The sequence below is a fragment of the Xenopus laevis genome, chromosome 2L (assembly GCF_017654675.1).
Source record: "Xenopus laevis strain J_2021 chromosome 2L, Xenopus_laevis_v10.1, whole genome shotgun sequence".
Taxonomy (NCBI): domain Eukaryota; kingdom Metazoa; phylum Chordata; class Amphibia; order Anura; family Pipidae; genus Xenopus; species Xenopus laevis.
The window spans coordinates 190,167,141-190,185,492 of record NC_054373.1 but is presented as its reverse complement, the minus strand read 5'-3'; the positions used below and the strand labels follow the sequence as shown (position 1 = coordinate 190,185,492).

The following is an 18,352-nucleotide window of genomic DNA, read 5'->3' as shown; positions in this document are numbered from 1 at the left end:
ATTTCTTGATATGTGCTTGTCAGTACATTTTTTTATGATGAGGGTGTGGTATTGAAGAATGTCTTTGTTTTCAGATTGTGAGATTATAGATGTCCATTTTGTAAGATTGCTAGTGGGTTCCTCTATGTCTGTTGTTGTTCTAATCTGTTTGTGAATTTGAGCGGTTGATCTGATTGCGTCATGCCGTAACCATAAAGAGTTAATGAGGTTGTTTTTGTCTCTATCCGTAAGTTTAGTTAATTGTTGTTTGATAAAGTGTGTTAGTTGGTTTAGGGAGAATTGATGGTTTAGTAAAAATGGGTATTTTTGTGGATAATTGTAATGTGCGTTTATCCGTAATCATGTCTCTTAGGTTTTGTAGACCTTGTGTTTGACACGTTTGAAAAATGGCGTTTGTTAAACCTGGGATAAAGTTTTTATTCCCTATCCATGTTAAGTGTATTGAGTTATAAGGAGTTAGATCTGCTTTCTTACTGGCTAAATGCCAAGCGTTTTATGTGTGGATGAATAGTGGGTGTTCTTGCATGTTTTTTGGAATATTATTTAATGGTGTATGCAGGAGGGAGTTTAATGATATTCCTTCTGTTAGTGTTTTGTCTAAGGATATTGTGGTATATTTGTCTCTGTGGTGGAGCCAATCTCCTGCGTATCTTAGAAGGGCTGCCTCATTGCTTTCTATGATGTTTGGGAGATTATGTCCACCTTCATGGTTTTTGTGTTGTAGCGTGATAGTGCTAATTCTAGAGCGTTTTTTGTTCCATATGAATGTTTTTAAAATATGTTGTAGTCTTTTACTGTCTTTTGTTGTGATGCAGTTTGGGAGCATTTGAGTTTTGTATAGTTGCTTTGGGAATAACAGTATTTTTATTAGGTGGATTCTTCCAGAGAATGTTAGATTTGTGTTGGACCATTTACAGGTTTCTTGTTCTATGTAATCAATAGAGTGTCTTATATTTAGTTTGTAAATGTCTTTATAGTGTTGTGATAGTTGGATTCTAAGATATTTGATATGTGTGTTGGCTTTCTTGATTTGTAAGGAATTCTTCCAGTCAGATGGGTTAGTGTGTTGTAATCGTAGTGCGTCTGACTTCCTTAAGTTGATTTTAAATCCTGCTATAGTACCACATTTTTCTATCTTATCTAGAATTATCTGCAACATTTTTATTTTGCCGCGACCCCCAACAGAGGGGGTCGTGGCACTAAGAAGCAGATCTGCCGGCCCAGTCCAACACTGCTTGGGTTTTGATGAAGTCGGGTTGGTCGTTGTAGCGTTTCAGTGCGTGGTCGGACAGGTTCAGGTCAGTCCGGGTCTGCGGCCTGCAATCTGTGTGCTGGCTTCTGGGGTCGCAGAATGAGGGAGAGTCGGAGTTCTCGGTTCCCTGTTTGCCCTCTGGTGTTCCGCTACTGATCCCACTCATTGTAATGTCTGCTGAGTGGACTTTATGCAGGTTCATTTGCAAAATGTCCCAACTGAGAGCGGAGCTCTGTTAAAATGCGTCCGTCTCTTCAGGCACACTCCCCGGACCTACCTTGTACTTTCTTCTGTACTTCTCTACTTATACTGTTCTGCCTTTTCTGCTGAACTATATGCTGGTTCCACTGTTGATGCAATTACACTGGAATTATTGCAGAAAATTCTGCATTGTGGGTAGAAATGGCAATTTGTATCAAAAAGTTAATTTTGCACATGAACTGTTTGTTCAATGTGACATCGTAGCGTTCTGTTTAGTTATTGATTTAATGACAGTTGGCTCCATTATGGCTTATAGATCATTAAAATAACAACATATGCAGCGCTATTTAAAGGAGAAGTAAATTGATTTTAAAATATTTTAATTTTTTAAATATTTATTTGATTTTACATAAACAAGAAAATCAACATGACAGCATATATCAAGCAGACTTGGAGAATGTGCTGCAAATAACATGATTTTAAAATCATAGTTCTCCAGCAGGATTCCCCTAAACTAAATACCCATCTGATCCCCATGTTCCTTTATGAAAGGGCTGCCATATTTGTTCAGGAAGAGTCCAATAGCATTAGAAACTCTGACAGTTTGAAATGGGACAGTGAGGTTGGCAGAACAGTCAGGTTTAGGAACTCCAATTAACAATTACAGATAAAAACCAACAACATGACCTATAGAGAACTTATAATGTACATTAACCTTTTGAAGAATATTTTTTTAGTGTCAATATCACTTTAAGCACAAACCAAAGGAAAGTTTTATCATCTTCAAACACAGACTTTGAACTCCCAAAATAAATAATATGCATGTATCAATAAAACAGGGCACATAATTCACACACACCTCTTCCACTAATGGGTTGGGCTTCTGAACAAATTCTCTCTTTAAAGGAACTTGCAAAAGTTGAAGGTCTCACAAACACATTGAGTTCTGTGGCTTTCCTCCAAGTACCATTGAGACATCACAAACTCCTCTCCGTGAGGAAGAAGAAAGATCCACTGAAGGTTACGGACACAGGTAATTGGGAAATGTTCTTTTCTAAAGACCGTGGGAAAGATTAAGAGATAAAGGGAGTTGGACATTTATTTACAGGTATATAAATCAATTTCCTTCCAATCTCCCACAGTCAACCCAAGTCAAATAAGCACTCACCCCAAATCTCCCCCTAACTGACCTTCAGACTGGGCCCCCTTAGCTCATAACAAGGTTACAGATATATAGAAACATTGGAGTATCACCCTGCTATAGTTCCAGGGGTACCCAGGGTACAAATAAGCACTCACCCCAAATCTCCCCCTAACTGACCTTCAGACTGGGCTCCCTTAACTCATAACAAGGTTACAGATATATAGAAACATTGGGGTGTCACCCTGCTATAGTTCCAGGGGTACCCAGGGTACAAATAAGCACTCACCCCAAATCTCCCCCTAACTGACCTTCAGACTGGGCCCCCTTAGCTCATAACAAGGTTGCAGATATATAGAAACATTGGGGTGTCACCCTGCTATAGTTCCAGGGGTACCCAGGGCACAAATAAGCACTCACCCCAAATCTCCCCCTAACTGACCTTCAGACTGGGCCCCCTTAGCTCATAACAAGGTTACAGATATATAGAAACATTGGGGTAACAGTCACCCTGCTATAGTTCCAGGGGTACCCAGGGTACAAATAAGCACTCACCCCAAATCTCCCCCTAACTGACCTTCAGACTGGGCTCCCTTAACTCATAACAAGGTTACAGATATATAGAAACATTGGGGTGTCACCCTGCTATAGTTCCAGGGGTACCCAGGGTACAAATAAGCACTCACCCCAAATCTCCCCCTAACTGACCTTCAGACTGGGCCCCCTTAGCTCATAACAAGGTTACAGATATATAGAAACATTGGGGTGTCACCCTGCTATAGTTCCAGGGGTACCCAGGGTACAAATAAACACTCACCCCAAATCTCCCCCTAACTGACCTTCAGACTGGGCCCCCTTAGCACATAACAAGGTTACCAATATATATAAACATTGGGGTAACATAGTTCCAGGGGTACCCAGGTCATTACATGCACAAGGCTATTCTGAGGGGAAATTGCACAATTAATACTGTGCAGGGAAATTGCCAATTGTATTGAATACACAGAAAGTGTTTGATTCAGGTTCCAATGACACTTCATATTATAAAAAAAAACATATTTTCCAACTCTTGATTTGGGAGGTTTGTGTTCATGTTACAGAGGGATCGTTATGAAGTTAATTCTAAGGAAGATCTTGGGGAGATCCTGGTGGTGCGACTCTACAAAGAATCATTTGGCAGTTTCCCAGAGAGCGCCTGGTTCTGCAACTCCATTAAAGTGACCTGCCCAAGTGGAGAAATATATGAATTTCCATTTCATTTGTGGATCTCAGGATATGGAACCTTTGAAATTCAGCAGGGAAAGGGTAAGTTCCACCTTGGACCTTAAAAGGAGCAAGTCGCCAACCCCCATCAGTTTACTTGATTTTCAAAAGAGCAACAATTATTGCAGACAAAATTATATAGGAAACACAATCCTTCTTTGGGTACACAGTAGATTATGTTTTAGGGGTTCAGGTACTACTGTTGGGGGTTTGTTTCCCCTATAATATTGCACAGAAGCCTGAATATAGATGTTGGTCGTCTGTGTCACATCTAGTAAAATTGTGTCCAGTGAGTTCTATGAAATTGTATAACTATTATAGTAACACACACACTAGTGGGTTTAAAAAACTACTTAACAACCAATTTTCAACCAATGTTCAACAACCATGTTCAGACTAGGGATGTAGCGAACGTCGGAAAAAAAGTTCGCGAACATATTCGCGAACTTGCGCAAAAATGCGAGCGGTTCGCGAACGGTTCGCGAACCCCATAGACTTCAATGGGAAGGCGAACTTTAACATCTAGAAAAGACATTTCTGGCCAGAAAAATGATTTTAAAGTTGTTTAAAGGGTGCAACGACCTGGACAGTGGCATGCCAGAGGGGGATCAAGGGCAAAAATGTATCTGAAAAATCTGCCTGTGTGTGCTTGGAAGAGATAGTGTAGGGGGAGAGCTGTTAGTGATTTCAGGGACAGATGATAGTAAGTTTGCTGGCTAGTAATCTGCTTGATACTGCTCTGTATTGGAGGGACAGAAGTCTGCAGGGATTTGAGGGACATTTTAGCTTAGGTAGCTTTGCTGGCTAGTAATCTACTGTTCTCTTTAAACAACTGCCATACGTTGACCTTGTAGGCATTGTTTGCCCAGTTTTTTTGGACGCAGCCACTGAAGCACAGTTGCCAGAAAAAATATGCCATATAAATGCTGAAAATAGTAATTTTTCGCCATACGTTGACCTTGTAGACATTGTTTGCCCAGTTTTTTTGGACGCAGCCACTGAAGCACAGTTGCCAGAAAAATTATGCCATATAAATGCTGAAAATATAAATTTTTTTGGTTGCAGCCACTGAAGCACAGAGGCCAGAAAAATTATGCCATATAAATGCAGAAAATATGCATTTTTTTGGTCGCAGCCACTGAAGCACAGTTGCCAGAAAAAATATGCCATATAAATGCTGAAAATAGTCATTTTTTGCCATATACGTTGAGTCAACGTATGGCAAAAAATTACTATTTTCAGCATTTATATGGCATATTTTTTCTGGCCTCTGTGCTTCAGTGGCTGCGGCCAAAAAAACTGGGCAAACAATGCCTACAAGGTCAACGTCGTTGACCTTGTAGGCATTGTTTGCCCAGTTTTTTTGGCCGCAGCCACTGAAGCACAGAGGCCAGAAAAAATATGCCATATAAATGCTGAAAATAGTAATTTTTTTGGTCGCAGCCACTGAAGCACAGTTGCCAGAAAAATTATGCCATATAAATGCTGAAAATATAAATTTTTTTGGTTGCAGCCACTGAAGCACAGAGGCCAGAAAAATTATGCCATATAAATGCTGAAAATATAAATTTTTTGGTTGCAGCCACTGAAGCACAGAGGCCAGAAAAATTATGCCATATAAATGCAGAAAATATGCATTTTTTTGGTCGCAGCCACTGAAGCACAGTTGCCAGAAAAATTATGCCATATAAATGCAGAAAATATGCATTTTTTTGGACGCAGCCACTGAAGCACAGTTGCCAGAAAAAATATGCCATATAAATGCTGAAAATAGTCATTTTTTGCCATACGTTGACCTTGTAGACATTGTTTGCCCAGTTTTTTTGGTTGCAGCCACTGAAGCACAGAGGCCAGAAAAAATTAAACCAGTAGGGTTTGCACCCTAGTTTGTAACGGTGGCGGAGGGAGGAGGAGGACGCTAAAGGACAGCTGTGTGTGGAGTCATGAGGCTTGAAGAGAAGGACAGCTGCATAGAAGTCAGAACAAGTCTTCCGGCGTGCAGTAACCCTCCGAGATCCACCCCTCATTCATTTTAATAAAGGTCAGGTAATCGACACTTTTGTGACCTAGGCGAGTTCTCTTCTCAGTTACAATCCCTCCTGCTGCACTGAAGGTCCTTTCTGAGAGCACACTTGAGGCTGGGCAAGACAAGAGGTTCATGGCAAATTGTGACAGCTCTGGCCACAGATCAAGCCTGCGCACCCAGTAGTCCAGGGGTTCATCGCTCCTCAGAGTGTCGATATCTGCAGTTAATGCCAGGTAGTCCGCTACCTGCCGGTCGAGGCGTTCTTTGAGGGTGGATCCAGAAGGGTTGTGGCGCTGCCTTGGACAGAAAAACATTTGCATGTCTGACGTTACAGACTGGCCAAAGGGCTTTGTCCTTGCAGGTGTGCTCGTGGCAGGATTACTGGCACCTCTGCCCCTGGAATGTTGATGAGTTCCTGAAGTGACATCACCCTTAAAAGCATTGTACAACATGTTTTGCAGGCTGGTTTGTAAATGCCGCATCTTTTCGGACTTGTGGTATGTTGGTAACATTTCTGACACTTTATGCTTGTACCGAGGGTCTAGTAGCGTTGCGACCCAGTACAGGTCCTTCTCCTTAAGCCTCTTGATACGGGGGTCCTTCAACAGGCATGACAGCATGAAAGACCCCATTCTCACAAGGTTGGATGCAGAGCTATCCATCTCCGCTTCCTCATTATCAAGGACTGCATCATCCACGGTCTCCTCCCCCCAGCCACGTACAAGACCAGGGGTCCCCAAAAGGTCACCACTAGCCCCCTGGGAAGCCTGCTCCTGTTGGTCCTCCTCCTCCTCCTCCACAAAGCCACCTTCCTCCTCTGACTCCACTTCTGGCACCTCTCCCTGCGTTGCAGCAGGTGCCTGGGTTCGTTCTGGTGATTCCGACCAGAAATCGTGCGCTTCCAGCTCCTCGTCACGCTGGTCTACAGCCTCATCTGTCACTCGTCGCACGGCACGCTCCAGGAAGAAAGCGAAGGGTATTAGGTCGCTGATGGTGCCTTCGGTGCGACTGACCATATTTGTCACCTCTTCAAAAGGTCGCATGAGCCTGCAGGCATCGCGCATAAGCACCCAGTAACGGGGGAAAAAAATCCCCAGCTGTGCAGATCCAGTCCTACCACCCAGTTCAAAAAGGTACTCGTTGACGGCCCTTTGTTGTTGCAGCAGACGTTCCAACATAAGGAGCGTTGAATTCCAGCGAGTCTGGCTGTCAGAAATCAAACGCCTGACTGGCATGTTGTAGCGCTGCTGAATGTCAGCAAGGCGTGCCATGGCTGTGTAGGAACGTCTGAAATGGGCCGACACCTTTCTGGACTGGGTGAGAACGTCCTGGAATCCTGGGTACTTGGAGACAAAACGTTGGACTATTAAATTTAACACATGTGCCATGCAGGGCACATGTGTTAAATTGCCTAGTCTCAACGCTGCCAACAGATTGCTTCCATTGTCACACACCACTTTTCCGATCTGCAGTTGGTGTGGGGTCAGCCACCGATCGGCCTGTGACTGCAGAGATGACAGGAGTACAGATCCGGTATGGTTTTTGCTTTCCAGGCACGTCATCCCCAAGACAGCGTGACAACGGCGTACCTGGCACGTCGAATAGCCTAGGGGGAGCTGGGGGTGCACAGGTGTGGAGGAGGAGAAGGAGGACCCAGCAGCAGAGTAAGAAGAAGAAGAAGACGAGGTAGAGAGCGATGGAGGAGTAGAGGTGGTGGCAGAACCGCGTGCAATCCGTGGCGGTGACACCAACTCCACTGTTGTTGTTGAGCTACCCATTCCCTGCTTCCCAGCCATTACCAAGTTCACCCAGTGGGCAGTGTAGGTGACATACCTGCCCTGACCATGCTTGGAGGACCATGCGTCAGTAGTCATATGGACCTTTGGCCCAACACTAAGTGACAGAGATGCGGTAACTTGGCTCTGCACATGTTGGTACAGGTGTGGTATTCCCTTTTTAGAAAAAAAATTGCGGCTGGGTACCTTCCACTGCGGTGTCCCAATTGCTACAAATTTGCGGAAGGCCTCAGAGTCCACCAGCTGGTATGGTAAAAGCTGGCGGGCTAAGAGTGCAGACAAGCCAGCTGTCAGACGCCGGGCAAGGGGGTGACAGTCAGACATTGGCTTCTTACGCTCAAACATGGCCTTCACAGAAACTTGGCTGGTGGCAGATGACTGGGAATGGGAACAGGTGGTCAAGGTGGAAGGCGGAGTGGAGGGTGGTTCAGACGGGTCAAGGAGAGCAGAGGTAGAGCAGTAAGATGCTGGACCAGAAGGAGTGTGGCTTTTAGTTTGCCTGTTGCCTTTGAGGTGTTGCTCCCAAAGTGCTTTGTGCTTGCCGCTCATGTGCCTTCGCATAGAAGTTGTACCTATGTGGCTGTTGGGCTTACCAAGGCTCAGTTTCTGACTGCACTCATTGCAAATTACAATGCTTTTGTCAGAGGCACACACATTAAAAAAATCCCACACTGCTGACTTTTTGGAAGTGTGCGATCTGGCGGTAACAGTAGAAGTTGGCGGAGTTGGCGGTATTGGCGGCAATGGCGGGTGCGTTGGCCGGCTGAACACAGGTGCCGATACATGTTGTTGCCCTGCTGATCCCTGCGGGCTGTCCTCCCTGCTTCTTCTAAGTCTTATTCTCCTACTGCCTCTCTGACTCTCCGTCTCTCCATCTGAACTACCCTCCTCTTGCTCTCTTCTACTAGGCACCCACAAAACATCAATCTCCTCATCATCATTCTCCTCAGATGCATCAATTTCTTCTGACACATCACAGAAGGAAGCAGCAGCGGGGACCTCCTCCTCATCACTCATTATGTCCATCTCTATCGTGTTCTCTGCCAGAATTAAATCTGGTGTAAGGTCCTCATCTCCTTCATCTTCTTCTGGCAATAATGGTTGCGCATTACTCAGTTCAAGAAACTCATTGGAAAATAACTCCTCTGACCCCAGTGAAGAAGGGGCACCGGTGGTGGAGGAAGTGTTACGTGGGGTGGCCATAGCAGTGGAGGATGAGGAGGATGTTGTGGTAAAGTTAGAAACGGTAGAGGATGGGGTGTGCTGTGTAAGCCAGTCAACTACCTCTTCAGCATTTTGGGAGTTCAGGGTCATTGGCTTTTTAAAACTGGGAAATTTGCTAGGGCCACAGGATTGCATAGCAGCACGGCCCCTAGCACGGCCTCTGCGTGGCGGCCTGCCTTTGCCTGGCATTATTTTTAAAAAACAACAACAACAACAAAAACTCAGTTGGTTTTTCTGGAAACGATAATACACACAGCTAGATGGCGGGTTGAAGAAAACACTGTGCAAATAATGCCTACAAAGTCAACGTATACACTACTACAGCGGTGGATACGGATTACGTAAAATATATGAATGCTGCTTGAAAAAAAGTAACTCAAGTGGTTTTTCTAGAGACGATAATATTATCAATATTTAGACAAAATGTGAACAAGGTCACACAGCTCGATGGCGGGTTGAAGAAAACAGTGTGCAAATAATGCCTACAAGGTCAACGTATACACTACTACAGCGGTGGATACGGATTACGTAAAATATATGAATGCTGCTTGAAAAAAAGTAACTCAAGTGGTTTTTCTAGAGACGATAATATTATCAATATTTAGACAAAATGTGAACAAGCTCACACAGCTCGATGGCGGGTTGAAGAAAACAGTGTGTAAATAATGCCTACAAGGTCAACGTATACACTACTACAGCGGTGGATACGGATTACGTAAAATATATGAATGCTGCTTGAAAAAAAGTAACTCAAGTGGTTTTTCTAGAGACGATAATATTATCAATATTTAGACAAAATGTGAACAAGCTCACACAGCTCGATGGCGGGTTGAAGAAAACACTGTGCAAATAATGCCTACAAGGTCAACGTATACACTACTACAGCGGTGGATACGGATTACGTAAAATATATGAATGCTGCTTGAAAAAAAGTAACTCAAGTGGTTTTTCTAGAGACGATAATATTATCAATATTTAGACAAAATGTGAACAAGCTCACACAGCTCGATGGCGGGTTGAAGAAAACAGTGTGCAAATAATGCCTACAAGGTCAACGTATACACTACTACAGCGGTGGATACGGATTACGTAAAATATATGAATGCTGCTTGAAAAAAAGTAACTCAAGTGGTTTTTCTAGAGACGATAATATTATCAATATTTAGACAAAATGTGAACAAGCTCACACAGCTCGATGGCGGGTTGAAGAAAACAGTGTGCAAATAATGCCTACAAGGTCAACGTATACACTACTACAGCGGTGGATACGGATTACGTAAAATATATGAATGCTGCTTGAAAAAAAGTAACTCAAGTGGTTTTTCTAGAGACGATAATATTATCAATATTTAGACAAAATGTGAACAAGCTCACACAGCTCGATGGCGGGTTGAAGAAAACACTGTGCAAATAATGCCTACAAGGCCAACGTATACACTACTACAGCGGTGGATACGGATTACGTAAAATATATGAATGCTGCTTGAAAAAAGTGACTCCGGTGTTTTTTCTGGAGACGGTAATATTATGGATATTTAGACAGAATGGGAACAAGGTCACACAGCTCGATGGCGGGTTGAAGAAAACAGTGTGCAAATAATGCCTACAAGGCCAACGTATACACTACTACAGCGGTGGATACGGATTACGTAAAATATATGAATGCTGCTTGAAAAAAGTGACTCCGGTGTTTTTTCTGGAGACGGTAATATTATGGATATTTAGACAGAATGGGAACAAGGTCACACAGCTCGATGGCGGGTTGAAGAAAACAGTGTGCAAATAATGCCTACAAGGCCAACGTATACACTACTACAGCGGTGGATACGGATTACGTAAAATATATGAATGCTGCTTGAAAAAAGTGACTCCGGTGTTTTTTCTGGAGACGGTAATATTATGGATATTTAGACAGAATGGGAACAAGGTCACACAGCTCGATGGCGGGTTGAAGAAAACAGTGTGCAAATAATGCCTACAAGGCCAACGTATACACTACTACAGCGGTGGATACGGATTACGTAAAATATATTATGGCTGCTTGAAAAAAGTGACTCCGGTGTTTTTTCTGGAGACGGTAATATTATGGATATTTAGACAGAATGTGAACAAGGTCACACAGCTCGATGGCGGGTTGAAGAAAACAGTGTGCAAATAATGCCTACAGGGCAAATAATGCCTAAAAGGTCAACTTATACACTACTACAGCGGTAGTAAAATAAAAAAAAGTAAAATAAAAAAAAAATGAATATTAAAAAAAAAAATTAAAGTTGGTGCTGCTGAACTACTAGGAGCAGCAGATTAGCACACCAGTCCCACTCCCCAACACTGCTAGACTAATAGCACTGGGCTCTTATAGTAGTAGTAGTAGTAGTAGTAGTAAAACAACAAAAAAATAAATAAAAGCAGTCCTTACAAGGACTACTGTTATTGCAGCAGTCAGCAGATGAGATCAGAAGCAGGACAGCTGCCCACTGCAGCTACATACAGAGCACTGCAGTAGAAGGTAGATTACTAGCCAGCAAAGCTACCTAAGCTTAAATGTCCCTCAAACCCCTGCAGACTTCTGTCCCTCCAATAACAGAGCAGTATCAAAACGATTACTAGCCAGCAAACTTTCAACTGTCCCTGAAATCACTAACAGGCAGCAGCTCTCTCCCTACACTATCTCTTCAGCACACACAGGCAGAGTGAAAAAACGCTGCAGGGCTTCGGTTTTTATAGGGAAGGGGAGTGGTCCAGGGGAGAGCTTCCTGATTGGCTGCCATGTACCTGCTGGTCTGGGGTGAGAGGGCAAAAAAAAGCGCCAACAATGGCGAACCCAAAATGGCGAACGTCGCGCGACGTTCGCGAACTTCCGGCGAGCGCGAACACCCGATGTTCGCGCGAACAAGTTCGCCGGCGAACAGTTCGCGACATCTCTAGTTCAGACCAATGGGCACAGGTACACACCAGGATTACACCAATGGGAGCATAAGTTCAAACCCATGCACACAAGTTTAAAACAATAAGCACAGGTACAATCTAATGGACACAAGTTCAGAGCAATGACAGATGGAGTGGAGCTTAGCTAGAAAACTGGCATAGGGAGGTTGGCAGTCAATAGGAGGCCATATTGGATGGAACCTCATTGCTAGCTGGCTGTGCTTGCTCCACCCGTATGCTTAGAGATTGGTCAGGGTCATCTGGGGTAAGTAGAGGATAGTAGGGTATAAAGTAAAAGAGGATGGTGCTCTCAAAGGCGACGGTGAGCTCTTCACCCAGAAGCAAACGGCAGTGAAGAGAAGACATTGGCGAATATCCTGCAGATATTAGGCAGGGACCTCAGATCACTTCTACTCAAGTGCCAGAAGACATTGGAGCACCCCAAAGAGATTTTGAGGGGGAGGAGTCAGAAGAGAGGGCCAGTCCACAGGGTGCCTCTAAGAAAGGCTGCTCCTCTCTCTCCATCAGCAGTGAAGAGGACAGTGACCAGAGCCATAAAGCTCAACATTAAAGAGCCACAGAAGAGAAGGACTAGTGAGGTCTTCTGGCCTGCTATGTCCCCACCAGGTTCAGACATTGCTCCAGTCACGGAGCAGTTGTCAGTAGTTATAAATAGGCTGACCCAAAAGGGCAGCCAAGTAAAAGACCTGTCAATCACTACAGGGACCAGTGCAGTCGGGACCAGGGCAGGAGAGCCCGGCAGCCAGAGAGAGAGCGAATAGCGCAGAGAATGAACAAAGTGACCAACTGCACTCTGCAGGTAGTATTCCTATTGCCTAATTTAAATACACTATTAAACACTCTGTCTAGATTTTTAAATAGAGAAACATCACACTCCTATAAGTATGGGGTACCACTACCTGAGCAATGTTTATAAGAGAACTGCTCCATTGGGGGTTTACCTGTCCGATTCCATTAAAGAAAAGATTTGGAGGGGGGAGAATGTGGACTTATTGTCGCTGACTCCTTCCTTTAAACAGAGAGACTCCAAAATGAAAATAGCGCTGGCTGCTTCAAAATCAAGGCATTTTTGCATTTTATGTGTGGGAAAAGCCACAAAAAGTAAGTTGCCCCCAGAAAATAATGTATATTTTGGAAATTGTGCATATTATGCCAAATTCAGAATTGCTATTTCTACCTCAGAATGCAAACCTTTTCTAAGGTTATAGTAGTTTATATTTTCTTATAATCACCTCAGATTTCCTCTCATTAACTACTAACTAAACTAACTTAAATTAACTAAAACATCATAAATAAGAATTCACGGGGTCATCTCAACAGGCTTATGCCCAAAATATGTGACATGCAGAGTCTAAAATTGACCTAAAAATTTGTGTTTTATCACCTTATCTCCCCACATCCCTATGGACAGAGACAGAACATCTTAAATACAAACACTACTTTGTAACGGTTTAATACTATGTAGGCTGTACAGACAATGAAATTCATGAACCCTATTTTTTATGGGCAAAAGTTAGTAATACAGAGCAAAGATATAAGAGAAATATTTTCAAAATAAAACCGATCAAAATAAGCCCACAGATTTTGCTCCAATGAAGGGAGACAGTGATTCTTGTATCAAATGACAGTTTATTAACAGAGAGCAGGAAAGAATTCTCAGTATTCCAGGGTCAGTGACACAACATAAATCATATTTTGTTCAGTTATACTCACACCCCACGGGTCTCCTAGTGTTTAAGGCTGCCTCAAGGTGTTACACACAGACTTAACTGGTTCCCTACACTTATGGTGAGTACCACCTGGGGAACTACTGACACTTGATCTTCTTGGTGGAGCCCATGGCTGCTCTTTCTACATACTATGTCTCTTCTAACAGGGAACTATTACAGGATCTGCTACTCACTGAACCTCATACACGGGGCCCTTTCTTCCCATTATACAGCCTTGTGAAAGGAACACCTCACTCTACTCTTGGGTCTCTGCCAGGACATATGTTACAACTACCGGCATTTCCTAAACCTACAGGGAAATTAATCCCATTACAACTCCTACATACGTGTTCTTTTCTATGTTACAGGTACAATACTAACAGAGAGTGTCAGTCCAGCCATAAAGAAGCAGAGAGAATCAGAACTGAACACAAAGAGACAGACACATGAGTAAGAGACTGTGAAAGAGACTCACAAACAAAACAATTATTTTTAAAAATCAGTTTTCTAGAATGATTATTTTTTCATTTAGGTGGAAAAGATATGCTAAAGGGGCCCCTCACTGTATCAGTGCCGAAGCTGTTACTGATCTGTCCCCAAACGATCGATTCTCTTACAAGAAAACAATCAGCTTTGGCTTCAATTTCTTGTCTAGGTATGTGTGTACCATGCAAGAAACCTTTTCAGAGACCAAAAATACATTGCACTTACCTATATGTATTGTATTTCTATACCATTACCTTATAACCTCTTCGGGGTAACAGTTTCATTCATGGGCAGGTAAACTTTATCAGTAAACACCTGCAAAAGAAAGTACAAGTTAGAAATACTGCATTTCAAACACATCAGTATTCTAGTCCATCAAATAGTCGAACCCACAGTCCTTTTCAAATGCACTTAGGAGGGTAAAGGGAAAAATTGGATGAACCTACCAACGGGCAGGTGTTAACTTAACAGTCCTTGGACCTAACTCCAAGAGGAGCAAAAGAAGAAAAATCCTTCCCTGAAGAAAGTTCAGTCACTTTAGAGGGACAGGAAAATGATACTGGAAACAAACTCCCAATGGAGCATCATCAGTGGAAAAACAAACCACCACCCACCAGTAGACTCAGATCATGTGAAGAAACCTGGCCTTGGTGTCTTCGTAGGGGATGTAGTATTTGGGATGGGGTTTGTCCACCCATTGTCCATCTCCCAAATAGACTTCCAAATTAAAGTACTTTGTAGGATTGTACTTCCCACAGCTCTTGACAGCATTTTGAAGAATGGTGTGGCCATACCACCACTCTTTCTCTATGGAGCGCAGGTACTGCCAATCCTGCTCACGCCTCACCTTGTCGGGGTTTGTGAGGCAACTGTGGTGAATCTTCTCCTTTCGTAGGATCTCGTCGATCAACCAGTTCTCGTAAGATGCAGCCACCTTTTCGTACACCCACAGAGGAGCATAGGGCATAAAGTAACCCCAAGTTCGGTGCACATGGAAATTTATCACTCTCTGTACTCTGGACACAGAGGTGAAGACGTTGGGATCTGCCCATCCTGGCAGCACACAGAAATCTTTTTCCTCCTCGGGGGCTATGATAGGAGGAGCAATAAAGCTGTGAGGCACTTCTGTAGGAGGGCCTGGACCATGCTCAGCTTCTGGAGTCTCCTCATATTCTTCCCATCCTGGAGCTGGTCCTAAGAGATTGTCTTCCTTAGGCTTGGGAATAGCAGCAAGTAAATTCTTTTCCCTCTCCAGGGATATCTTTCCCCACTCGTAGTGGTACAATTTGGCCACTTGAGTGCTCTCTCCTGGCTCACTAGGAGTTTGAGGCACAATCACTTTGGGGCATACAGATTTGGTTGGCTCACTCACCACAGACCTTTTACTTTGGCACCGAATCTGTGCTGGAACTTCCAGTATGGATTCATCAGCACTGTTCACACTGGAGGACATCAACTTCTCCAGCAGATCCTCATCATCCTCCAATATTGGAGGGTCTCGAATGGAGGGGGCTATGGGTGCAATCGGCCCCAATCGGTTAAATGAAAACTTTCTCCAATCCACATCATGGCCTAAGACCGGAGTTGGAGTAGGAACAGCAAGGGCTGTATATATGGTGACAGTCAAATCCCCACAAGGCTTTGAATCACTGAGCAACACTTTGCGGGATGAAGACTTTGCCTCCGAAGAATTAGACCTCACATGAGGAGCAGCATCTCCTGCAACAACCATAGGAGTTTTGGAAACTTGAGATTCAACCAACGGGTTCTCTGTTCCAGAAACATGCTGAAAGTATTCCTCCTCCGTGGATACAAGAACAGCGTCAGGCCTGCAGGCCGCATCAACTTCAGGCGCGTGCCACGCCCTTTCCAGACAGTCCTCTAGTAGCGGTTCTAGTGCAGGGACACAATAAACGGGGGCCCCTATAGCAGAAGGGGTACACACTTCTCCCCCTGGTGCATCCGACACTGTTGTAGATACAACCAAAGGTGTAGGCATCACGGCCGCCAAAACATCACACAAGCCCTCAGGCTTCAACGAAGGGGTAGTGGAGCACACATCTGCCATCCAGCCGGACGGGGTTGTTTCACTGGCCGCAGCCGCGGTCACGGGCACATCTCCCTCAAGCGGAGCCACTTCGTTTGGGGAGGCACAAGCTAAAGTTCAGCTATAGGTTCGTCACCACAACTCTCTGACTCAGCCGAGTCCAACAGCATGGAACGTCGCGCCATGGCTCGGGTAACACCTCCTTGGGATAACCTGGTACGCCCTTTTCTACTTTTTCGCACGTTTCCCTTCTTAACCCATGCAGGGCAGGGCATTGACACTGGAGGTTGCGCAACACAAAATTCCTTCACAGCAACTTTTCCTACACGAGGGGGTATAGGTGGCGGTGAAGGTGGTGGTGTCGCAGGGCAACTGTCCACAATGGTTCTATGTCCAGGGCCAAACCAACATGTTCCTTAGCTAGCAGGAAGTCATTAAAGTCTATGGCATCAGCAGCTAGGAATGGATTTAGCCCAGGGGTAGACATTTTAATTTCAGCGTAGTCTGAATCCTTGATGCTACAGTCCTTTTTCTCTTCCCATAACCTGGAGCGATAATAAGATTCATCTACCATTGGATCCTCACACTCAGAAGTCAGACTAAGCAATGATATAGGAGGACTGCACATGAGCTGGGCAGACTTAGGCAGGCTCTGATACCGGCACGGACACCCCTCTGCAGAGACTCCCCTAGGGTATACCTTGGAAGGCCATGTATCACTGTGAGGTACAGCAGGGACCCAATACAAGAACCGGACAAGTCCTTTCTCATCGGAAGGTTCTTGCGCAACATACTCAAAAGCATTAAACAGGGGGTTGCCCATTAAGGAGTGATTCACAACATCTATGGGGCACCCCTCTGGGACATTATCCACTACAAACGTGTAGTCAGGATCCGCTCCCATTTCTAAGGACCAGTCCCACAATGCCGCTTCAGACAGTGGAGCCATTATGCTTTTGCTGTGACCAAAATGTGTGAGAGATACACGCTCACAATATAATCAGTAGGCACACCGCTCGGGAAATAAGAACTACAGACTTTCCCCGCCTAGGTGCCTTTTTCCTACTGAGTCCACACACGCAGCGCCTGTCACACTAGGCCGCGTGCGATGTTACAGTTAAACCCTTAAAGGGCCCCACGTTGGGCACCAAAATGTAGCGCTATAGTAAACTGACTTGTGCTAGGGCAGTTTAAGCTACTTTCCTTGGTGGGCTGAGACCACACATGAACTCTCTTTCTCAGGGGTAAGCCCTCGCAATGGTGTGGAGGCAGGGTGTAGTGTAACTGTAACCTGGTGCGATAGCACAATGATGGGCGCCAGTAGTTCTTTAACAGTTGAACATAGAACAGTATTTATTGAACAATAGCACATAGATCATTCAGCACATTGATCCACAATGGGGTATAGAACATACACAGCAGCATAAAGGAAGCATATACTCACAGCACGTATAGGCTGAATCCCCACAGGCTAGGGAATATACAGCAGAGAGTAAGTTGACAGCATGTGATGGGTATTGCCCAGTTTTCAGGATATCTTCCAGTGGCAGACTAGGGGAACTCCTGACATCCCTATCTCAACACTTGGTTCCTTACTCTGGGTCAGTAATACCCTGGGATCTTAATCCCTCTAATCTCCTCGGCGGAGCCTTGAGCTGCTCAACTAAACAACCTCTCTATCACTCCTAGAGCGATCTATAAAACGAGTATAGCTGTCTAATTACAAGGGCCAAGGCGCCTAGGGTCAGCACTACCCATTCCCTTCCAACCTGCTTGGTTGGGCTAAAGCAATGGACCCAGAGCACATGGTTCCTAAACATTTTATACTCTGGCACAGTGCCATCTGGTGTACACTGTGTGAACTACAGGGGTTACATAAGCACAAGGTCCCCATAAGGACCCTGTAAGAGACTTACCCAGGGGACAGCAGGGACGCCTGCCGCCCCCTCGACGGGGACGCCCGTCTCGCCCGTCTCGCACCGCCGATGCGGTTAGGCCCCAGGCGCCAGCTCCTATGGAGCGCGCGGCGGCGTCCAATGGCGCCAAATTCAAATGTTTAAAGGGCCATCAGTCCTTTTGTGCTTTGCCCAACGTAGGTTCTCTATATGGTTCCTGGGTGTGATTTATTCTGTGATTCTTGTTGGGACCTTGACTATCCCTGATTCCTGTTTGATTTCCGCCTGCCCTGACCCTTTGGCTTGTTCCTGACTACTCTTTGGATTCCTTGCTGACCCGGCTTGTGACCTCGATTACTCTGCTGC

At 44.6% G+C, this 18,352-nt stretch overlaps 1 protein-coding gene across 1 annotated transcript in view; it reads left to right on the top strand.

Moving 5' to 3' along the window:
• The first annotated feature begins 2,398 nt into the window (after positions 1 to 2,398).
• LOC108707611 (hydroperoxide isomerase ALOXE3) overlaps positions 2,399 to 18,352 on the top strand; it is a 33,066-nt gene continuing 17,112 nt past the window's right edge. Inside the window, exons 1-2 of the mRNA XM_041582882.1 lie at positions 2,399 to 2,486; positions 3,695 to 3,899. The gene's annotated coding sequence lies outside the window, so the exon portion shown is untranslated. The remainder of the gene's footprint in view (positions 2,487 to 3,694; positions 3,900 to 18,352) is intronic.